The sequence below is a fragment of the Heterocephalus glaber genome, unplaced genomic scaffold (genome assembly GCF_053883595.1).
Source record: "Heterocephalus glaber isolate CG9 unplaced genomic scaffold, H.glaber_assembly_v1.0 deba00001613, whole genome shotgun sequence".
Taxonomy (NCBI): Eukaryota; Metazoa; Chordata; class Mammalia; order Rodentia; family Bathyergidae; genus Heterocephalus; species Heterocephalus glaber.
The window spans coordinates 15233120-15243097 of NW_028258384.1; the positions used below are offsets into that span (position 1 = coordinate 15233120).

The 9978-nt window shown below is 33.3% G+C and overlaps 2 pseudogenes; one reads left to right on the forward strand and one right to left on the reverse strand.

Annotated features, from left to right (window-relative positions):
* Positions 1-417: 417 nt before the first annotated feature.
* LOC147822499 (AP-1 complex subunit sigma-2 pseudogene) lies at positions 418-2099 on the reverse strand (annotated as a pseudogene).
* Positions 1362-2217, forward strand: LOC101717210 (protein phosphatase 1A pseudogene; annotated as a pseudogene).
* The last annotated feature ends 7761 nt before the right edge of the window (positions 2218-9978 follow it).

The window sequence follows — 9978 nt, forward strand, 5'->3', positions numbered from 1 at the left end:
GCAAACAGGCATGAGACAATGCTTATTTATGCAGTATTAAAACCAGATGAACAACATAGTGCAGGGCAGGGGGAGGGATGGAGGGGGAGAAAAGGAAATGAAAGACCCATGTTTCCCAGTGCTTTGAATGTAGTGTTTTACAAGCAAGAACGGTAAGAATGGAAATAACTGATTTGTATACCTGCCTAACACTAAGTTTGTTCACAACGCATTTTTGTAGGTCTTCTCCAGTGGCAAACCAGTTTGGGTAATTTCTGAAGCTACTGTTTAATGACAACTTACTTAACTCAGGCCTTAAATTCTGTAGATACAAACAATGAATTATTTGGTACTTTTTCTTTTACAATAAAATATGCTATAAGTTTTATTAAAAGAATACACAATAGTGATCGATGTTAAAGGTTTTAGTATTCAGAAATATAAAACTATAGTTAACAAAGCATTAAATAACATCAACATATAGACTATAAGATAATCACAATAAATATAGTTGTAAAACAGTTGAACAACAAGCCATTCTCAATACTATGGCATTGCTTATTTTGATGGAGCACTTCAGCCATATTTTCTTTGGTAACATTAACAATTGCTGTGTTTTTCTCTTATAAGATTAATCACAGATGTGTGTGTATGTGTCTGAGATAAAAGTACATAGGACATATTTTGTCAAGAGGAAATTAAACCAGTTGTGCACAGGAATAAGCTACATCAAGATCACATGTAGGCTGAAAACAGGAAAGAAAATTACGAACGACAAAATACAATTGTCAAGATATTAGTTCTGAAATGTTGTATGATTATTTTACATGACAACCAGTCACCATGCTGAGGACATTTTCTTTCATAAGTATATCAGCTCTCTTATTTCCTCTAGGAAATTCTGCATACTTGATGAGTAGTCATTTAGTACACAGGGACATTAAAATATCCATGACTTGGCTCCTGCAGGAGATCGGCCTGTTCAATTGTTTAAGGACATTTTCTTGGATGTTTCCTGAACTTCCCCTCCCAAAAGAAATTGATCCAAAATAAAATAGGCCTTCCCAAAATTAAAGATGATATCAAGTTCACACATACTGCCAAAATACTTGTCAAGTAATTCCACGTAACGATGAATTATTTCCAGGGTAATTAGTTCATTGTTCTGATCCTCAATAGCACAGCAAAAATACAGACTAGCCTATCTTTTGTAAACAATCTCCAGATCTCGCCACTCAAGGAAGCTGCACATTTTAGGTTTCCTTGCTAAAACAGTTTGAACAAGTTCTCTTGTGATATTTTTCTTCTCTTTGTCTGACAGTGGGACATACCATTTCTGCAGTCGAAGCTTTCCCTGAGGACTAAAAAGCAACATAAACTGCATGGAGACCGCGGGCTGCGGACGAGGAGAGGATCGGCTGGGCGGCAGCGGGGGCCGCCGAGGGGGAGCCCCTGCCGCTGAGCTGAGGAAGTGAAGCCGTGTTGCTGTCTAAAGTTCAATTCTTCACACAAGATCACAAACCAAGTAATCTGCTGGAAAAAGTACAAATTCAGAATGCAGGTGGCTCTGTAATGATTCAGCGTGTGAATGGCTCTCTGGCTGTGTCCAGGGCCCTTGGGGATTTTGATTACAAATGTGTCCACAGAAAAGGTCCTACAGAGCAGCTTGTCTCACCAGAGCCTGAAGTCCATGATATTGAGAGATCTGAAGAAGATGATCAATTTATTATTCTTGCATGTGATGGTATCTGGGATGTTATGGGAAATGAAGAGCTCTGTGATTTTGTAAGATCCAGGCTTGAAGTCACTGACGATCTTGAGAAAGTTTGCAATGAAGTAGTTGACACCTGTTTGTATAGGGAAGTTGAGACAACATGAGTGTGATTTTGATCTGTTTTCCTAATGCACCTAAAGTATCTCCAGGAGCAGTGAAGAAGGAGGCAGAGTTGGATAAGCACCTGGAATGCAGAGTAGAAGAAATCATAAAGAAGCAGGGGGAAGGCGTCCCAGACTTAGTCCATGTGATGCTGCACATTAGCAAGTGAGAACATCCCTAGCCTCCCACCAGGGGGTGAATTGGCAAGCAAGTGGAGTGTAACTGAAGCCGTTTACAATAGACTGAATCCTTACAAAAATGATGACACTGACTCTACATTGATAGGTCTCCCACTACCTCAGCAGCTATTATGTATAGTAGCTGCCCTCTTTCTATGGTGCCTTGCCCCCTCCCCTGTGTGACATCATGCCAAGATGGTTTCTCCCACCAAAGAACAAACCCTTCTTCCCAGGATGCCCCTGATCCTGCCTAGAGAATAACCTAATACTATCTCATCTCCTACCACTAGTGATGTCACCGGCTCCTCCATTCCCTAGTCATTACCTCACTCAACCCCGCCTCAGCCCCTACAAACCCCACCCCAGTCTCTATAAAAGACTCTCCCTGCCCCGGCCATATTGCTTTTGTCTCTCCTTTGTTCAGAGACAGCCTGGCAGATCTGTTCCCCTAATAAAAGCTTGTTGTGGCCTGGTCTGGTCTTGGTTTTCGGCCTTTTACCTGACATACATCAACTGATGATATGTGGTAAAACTACTCATCTAACCATGGAGTTTACTTCACCTCCAAAGGAGAGTACAGCTCAACTTTGTTGAACCTTTTAACATCCATTCTCAGCTTTAAGGAAAGGGACATGACTTGGGTGAGAGTGATTACACCAGAGAACTTCAGCAGTACAACAGCTAGCCCAGAACTGATTTTTTTTAAAATTTGAGACTTATGTAAACACGATTTCAAACCATAATTCATGTTGTAAATCAGACTCCAGCAATTTTTGTTGTATGACTTTTTTTGGTAAAGTGTAATTGTCCTTGAAGCCTTTGTTTACATCTGAATATTACCAAACTCTCAATTGTTTACCTCTTCTGAATTATTTTTGCTAGGGTTACTTTCAACAGCTAAGATTATACCTCCACTGCTTTACATTACAACTTATTAAAGTTGTAATAAGAGACTTTATTTCAGTTTAACTACTTGAAAGATTTTCAAAATAGTCCAAAATTTCATCTGTGTAACTAGGAAATTTCTCATTGGCCCATGAACCTTGGAGGTGCTCAAAAGAAATTGGGTAAGCTGAAGACTTATTTGTCAAAAAGGACCATGTCCAATAAAAGAAAATTTCTCTTTAACAGTGTATTCATTATTTTGGATTTATTGCCCCTGAGGCCTAAGAAATAATAGCAAAGCGTATTGATAATTTTAGAGGCTGACCTATAGTGCTGAGGGTACATATGTGCAGAGAATACGAACAGTTCTTAAGAATGTTGTTCATAATATGAGATTTCAGAGTATGTTAAAACACATGAATATTAAACTCATGTCCCAAAGTTAAATTATTAAGTTGCTTTTATTTCTAGTTCAGTGTGATTGAAATTACAAGCAAGTGATCAACATCCTCTGCTCTCTAGACATGAATGAGAAATACAATGTGAAAATAATTGGTACTATTTCCCTAGAAAGATGTATTACATGAATATATTAATTCAGTTTTTTCTTATGCAGTTTTAAATATGAATTATAGACTATTTAGATATTATTTTATACTAATTTAATGATTTAAATTGTTACACAATTACTTTTTCTTTTTTTTGGTACCAGGATCAAACTCAGGACCTTGCGCTTGCCAGGCAGGCATGGTGCTGCTGAGCTACATCCTTGGCACATAATTACTTTTATTTTGCCTTCTGTATTTTTCATTCATTTTCATATTAGGAAGAAAATTTAACCACATATATTTATGTATCTGTACTAATAGGTAAGTATATAAAGAGTGGTTTGACACTTTCCTGCTTTACAAAAAAAATGAGTTACTGCAAATTGAGCAGTTATATTCCCATAGATGTGGAAAGTACTATTTAGTTCTTGACAGTGGCAGTCAGAGTTGTGTGCATGACAAATAATGTTAAAATACAAATTACTACAATTATGCTTGCATGTAGCAATGCATTTATAATTGTGGCTTAAAAAGAGAAGATGAAATGTCAGACCAAATGTCACTATTGTCTGTACTCTTGGGTTTAATAGTAGAAGTACTCTTCTCCTACTGTCATGCTTAATTTTCAGGATGCTGTAGGTGAATGCAAATTAATTTCTAGCTCCTTTCTAAGAATATTAGAGTATGGGAAAGTAACTTGGAGGAATTTGGCATAGAGATTTAAAAAAATACTCACCATGCATTTTGTTTGTAGAGAAATGATGCTTACACTGATGATATTTTGGCTACTGATAAAACCAACAGAATTTCAAAAGTATTATATTAGAGTAATGTCATTTAAATGATAAGATATTGCATTTCATTAAGTAAAAGAACATGATGTAATGACATGAACTTTGAAATTAACTCATGTACATCTATATCTATATACATAAAATGTCCTGGGAAGTTAAAAATTTTGCAAATAATAGTTTTTAACAAGAATCTGAAAAAAGGAAAGTTATTTCATTGTTTTCTGGATCACTTAATGAACGATTATTTGATGAAAAAAGTCTTACTTTCAACAGTGTTACACAAAACACAGCTTATCATTTCAGTTATATTGATATTTATTATTGTCTTAAAATATATCTAACAGACAAAACATACAGGACATTAATTAAAGTAAGTTATTTATCAACAATTTTGAAGTAATAGATAAACTTTTTTTTTTTTTTTTTGGTACTGGGGATCAAACTCAGGACTTTGCGCATGGGAGGCAGGTGGTGGAACCATGGAGCTAAATCCCTGGCCCTAGATAAAATTTTTTCAATGGGAACAAAGAACTACATTATGATGGTGCTGAGAAGAGATATTTTTCTATAATTGAACATTTAATAAAAAGATGATTTTCATATGAAATGTTATATATAACCTAGATTTGAAACAAAATGTGAAACTATTATAATATTTTCATCCATATGCAAACATAAAAACTCTTGTTATGTTTTTACTTTATCAGACTCAGTCTTTATTTCTATCACTCAGAATGAAATAGAACATTCAGAGAAAAAAATTCTAAAATTTTTCATTCAACAAAGCCTTCATACTTAAAAAGTTGTCAGAATTACAATCTCATATTTACATAGACAGCCAAAAGTAAGAATGTAAGAATTTCTCTAATGTAATTCTACCACAAAGTTCAGATTTAAGACATTAAAAGGATTTGGTCTGAAAAAAGGAACAATGTGTTGCTTAGGGTCCCAGTCCATTCTCTAGTGTCTTTACAAAGCTGAAAATAGACAAAGTTTGTTTTACTTAAAGAAAGTGGTTCGAAATGGAGGAAATCTAGAAGAGATTAATTTTTTACTTTATTTTCTGTTAGTAATGATGAAAATAAAATAAGTGAATATATTATTAGATATTAGTCCAGTAAGCAGTCGTTACACTTTTCAAAATTTTCCATCTTCATTACCCTTACATTATATACTAAAGAGCATCAAACTTTTTATGAAAATAACATACTGACATAAATCACATTAGAAAGAAATCTTAGCATTAAATCACGTTATCATTTAAAAATAGAAACAATTCTCTTTTATCAACTAAAGGAGTCTCCCTAACCAAAATTTATAATAAAATAGACACAAAATCTCCAACATTGTAGAAAAATGAATGTGTTGTGTAACTTCTTATTTGATACTTAATATTCTGTTGCAAATAACTTACACATACAGGTATGACATAATTTAAAATATGCATGGATTTGAATTTAAATTCAGGGTATATGTAAATATCATGTTTTGTGTGTTACTGGTGAATGAACCCAGGGCCTTCACATCCCTAGCCATTTTTATTCTTTTTATTTTATGACAGGTTCTCACCAATTTGCCAAATTTCCCAGGCTGGGCTTAAATTTGTGATGCTTGTGTCTCACATCCCAGAGTGTTGGGATTACAGATGTGCACCATCAGTCATCAAAGATATCATATTTTAAGCTGCTATTAGTCATCATTAATATCTCTGCTTTGCCTGGCTGACTCCCTTTCTCTCCTGTAATGTGATAAAAATGAGAGTTATAAGATGCTCGAGAAGTCATCTAATCACTCCAAGTATCCGTGCAAGTGGTTTTCCAACTTTTGCTGCAATGACTATACACAAATGGACTTAAGCAGTCAAGACTGTGCTTGTACTTTTACAGAACATTTTCATAGACTGTGCCTAGCACACTGTCTTATACTTATTAAGTGCTCATGGGTATCTGTGTATTTATTAATCATTTCTATCACCTTTTAATTAGTCTATTTGATAGTTAATTTTGGAGAAGAAATATTAAATTCAGGGTTATTCAATACACTCAGTATTTCACAATGAATAAAAGCATTAAATTAATATTGCAATTTGGTGCTCTGATAACAAGAACCAAGAATTTCTGAGATTTCCATATTAGTCCTTCAGTTTTTCAAACTTTCCTCTCTAGGACACCATTGGGAAAGTGGTTTTTTTTTTTTCTTTCTTTCCTTTTATCCTACTTGCTTTTGATGCTTCCTCTCCTGATTAAGTATAAGAATGATGTGGGCTTTGGTCGAACTAGCTATCCTACCATAGAAAGTAATAAGAAAGTCCCAAAGTCTAGATACAGTGGTGGGCAGCACAGGATGTATATAGGTTTGTTACCTTAATTTCTGCTATAGAGTAGTCATGACTAAATATATGAAGTAGAAAAATATACTGATAACTTCTACTTGGTATAGGTGCACATAGTTGATGGCCTGAAGTAAATCTACACTTATCTGCATCAAATGAAATTTATTTAAACAGATACTAACTGTTTACTGCATGTTTACTAACTGTTCTCTGCATGAGAGACTTTTGATTGGGCCTAAGCACAAAAAATAATGAATGTGTGATCTTTGTCCTCAAGGTCTTTTTAATCCAGTAAAGTAAAAAGAACAACTGATGAGATAAAATGCCAAATAAAGCCTGAAAGATTAATAAAAATCTAAGATAATCTCAAAATGCTTTAGAAGCACAAATAAGGCAATATATTTCTTGGGTATTCAGACTTCAGAAAGGCAGATTTGTACTGTGAAAAATGGATCAAATTATATTAAAAGGAGATAAGCATTCCGAGTAGAATAATATGAACAAAGCCATAGAAGTGCCAGTATATACTGTAGTTTGCCTGGACATTGAGGTGCATGGCAAAATAGCAAGAATAGAATCCAGATTGATAATTTTTAATTTTGATAATGATTAATCATTTTTCTCTTATGCATCATGCTTTCTGTATCATATTTTTTTATTTAACCCAAGGCCAAAGTAAAAAATACATCCCTTATGTGTTTTATTATATGTTGTTGTTTTTATTAGTACATATTTGCGGTACATAATGTTTACATTCCTTGTGTGAAGTTGGTACATGTACATAGCATATCCCAATTCCTTTTTTAATACATTTCCCTCCACTCTCACTCTCTCCCTCCATTTCTTGTTTTCCTTTTATTTGAGAAAAATCTACACCCCCTACTTCCTATTATCTAACTTTTATTTCATTTTATTTATAATTTGGGTTTCTCGTATATAAAAAAAAAAACTATGTGACATTTAAGGTTGTGTCTCATTTATTTCACTTGACATTATCATCTTAATGTGCATCCATTTTCCTATAAATGACTCATTTATCTTTCTTTGTAGCAGAGTAGTACTCCATTGTGTGTAAATACCACATTTTCTTTAACCATCCATCTGTTCCTGGACATACAGTCTGCTTCCAAAATGTAGCTATTATGAATTGTGCTGTTGCTATAAGCATGAGTATGCATGTAGAACTGTAATATAAGGTCTCTAAATCTTTTAAGAATATGTTTTATAGATTAAAAATTCCCATTTTGGCATATAATTTATTTTTCATATGGCTTGAGAAATGTATGGACCAACGTTTTACTATCTGAGTGTGTATGACTGTCCAATTGTTCCAGTACTATTTGTTTAAAAGATTATTCTTTCTGCATTTTCCCATTGAATTGGTTTTCACAGTCATAAAAAATCATTTGACCATATATATGCATATATAATGTATATCTAATGAAGTATATATGCATATATACAGCTTCAAAAATTAAGCCAGTGTAGTAGGCATATATATGCATATTTATATATATATATGCATATATCTAAGATATACATAATGAACTCCCCTTTTTCAATACATTGATTCATTTACCAATAATAACTGGTTTAAAATTTGAAGCTTTAGACTAAGTCTTAAAATTAAGTAGTATATGTTCCCCAATTGTTTGTCAAAATTATCTTGCTTGCGCATTTTTTGAAAAATAGTGATTATTTTTCTCTTCAACTAAGTAAATATAACATGATACAATATATAAAGGTCATGTTTTCACAATTTATATGGTCATAGACATATTGATCAATAAAAAGTTAAGCAGATTTTTTGTAGGGTCCTTCAGGATCTGTAATGGACACAGGAGAAAGTAAAAATAGGATTCAGGTGAGTGAGAATGTATACATGGTTATTAAAAAGTCCTCCAAGTTGCTTAATATAGAAGAGAAGAATTTAATTAGAAGAAAATGTTATCTTAAAATTATTTTGGCTTTGTAAAAATTCTTATGAAAAGTCATATACATGATCTATGGCCTAATTATTATAATGCATAGTATAATTATGTGCATCACTAATTTTCTAGATTACTTTGCTGTTGTATTATAACAGGAAATTTCAAATGTGTAGTAAGTCTTCATGCTTTTCTTGATTACACGATACAATTGTTACTACTGTGACAAAGTTGTATACATAGCTCTTTAAAAAAATCTTTTAAAAAGAATTTGTTAAAAATTTTCTTTAGTGAAAAAATGTTTTTAAAAAAATTTACATGAAACAGACTGGAAAAATATTGCTACTCAGCACAACTAGAAAATGTTAACCACCTTAATCTATAAATATTCATGTAGCTAGGAAACATTAACCACCTTATTCTCCAAAAAAATCTCATGTAAAAAGGAAAAGATTCATGATAAAGTGAGAAAATCAGATTAGCAAACACTACATATAAAAGAACTATCAATGATAGTTAAAAAAAAGAAAACAATTTTTCGATGTTACTTATGAGACATATCATTAAAAATAAACATGCAACATTTGGGGTAGGGGAAAAGAAAAAAGGAATGGAATTAATATGAGAAAATGAAAAAATGGAAACAAAGTCTTTGTAAATAGGGAGGGATGGAGGGGTTGAAGGGAGGGCAGGGGAATGGGGAAAAAATAAGAACCAAGATGGATTATGTAAAGGTGCAAATTTCCAATGATGAATGTCATTATATTGTATACCTTAAATGTACCAATATAATTAATAAAAAAAAAATCAAATACAAAAAACCTGATAAAATTGGAAGTGTTAGTAAGCTTTCTATTACTGTGACAAAATATCTGATAAAATCAACTTAAAGGAGGAAAGATTCGATCTATGTACCAAAAAAAAAAAAGGAGGGAAGATTGATTTTGGATCATGATTTCAAAAGCTTGAATCCATGATCGCTTGGCTAAATTGTTTCTGGGCTTTGGTGAGGCAGAACATCCTAGCCAAAAGCATGTGCTGGCAAAAAGTGACCTACTCCCTCCACCTTGGCTCCATCTTCTACAGTTTCTACCAGCTCCTAAGTGTCCACTCAATTAGGAATATAGCAACCAATTAATCTACTGATGATATTGGTTACCTCATGATCCAATCACATCCCAAAGGCTCCACCTCAGAATAGTACTGCATTGAACACCATGCCTTCAACATACGAGCCTTTGGGGCACATTCCAGATCCAAGCTATTACACTTGGCCAGCAAGGATGATCCAGATGTACACATTCATACATATGACACATGTACTAGAAAAAAACTATTTAGAGGTCTTCATAATAGACAAACATGGAAACAAATTTATGTAAACTAATTTCAGTTTTAAAAATTCTGATTAAAACAGCACAAATGTATCTTTAAGTATAAAGATTATGTTTACAAGG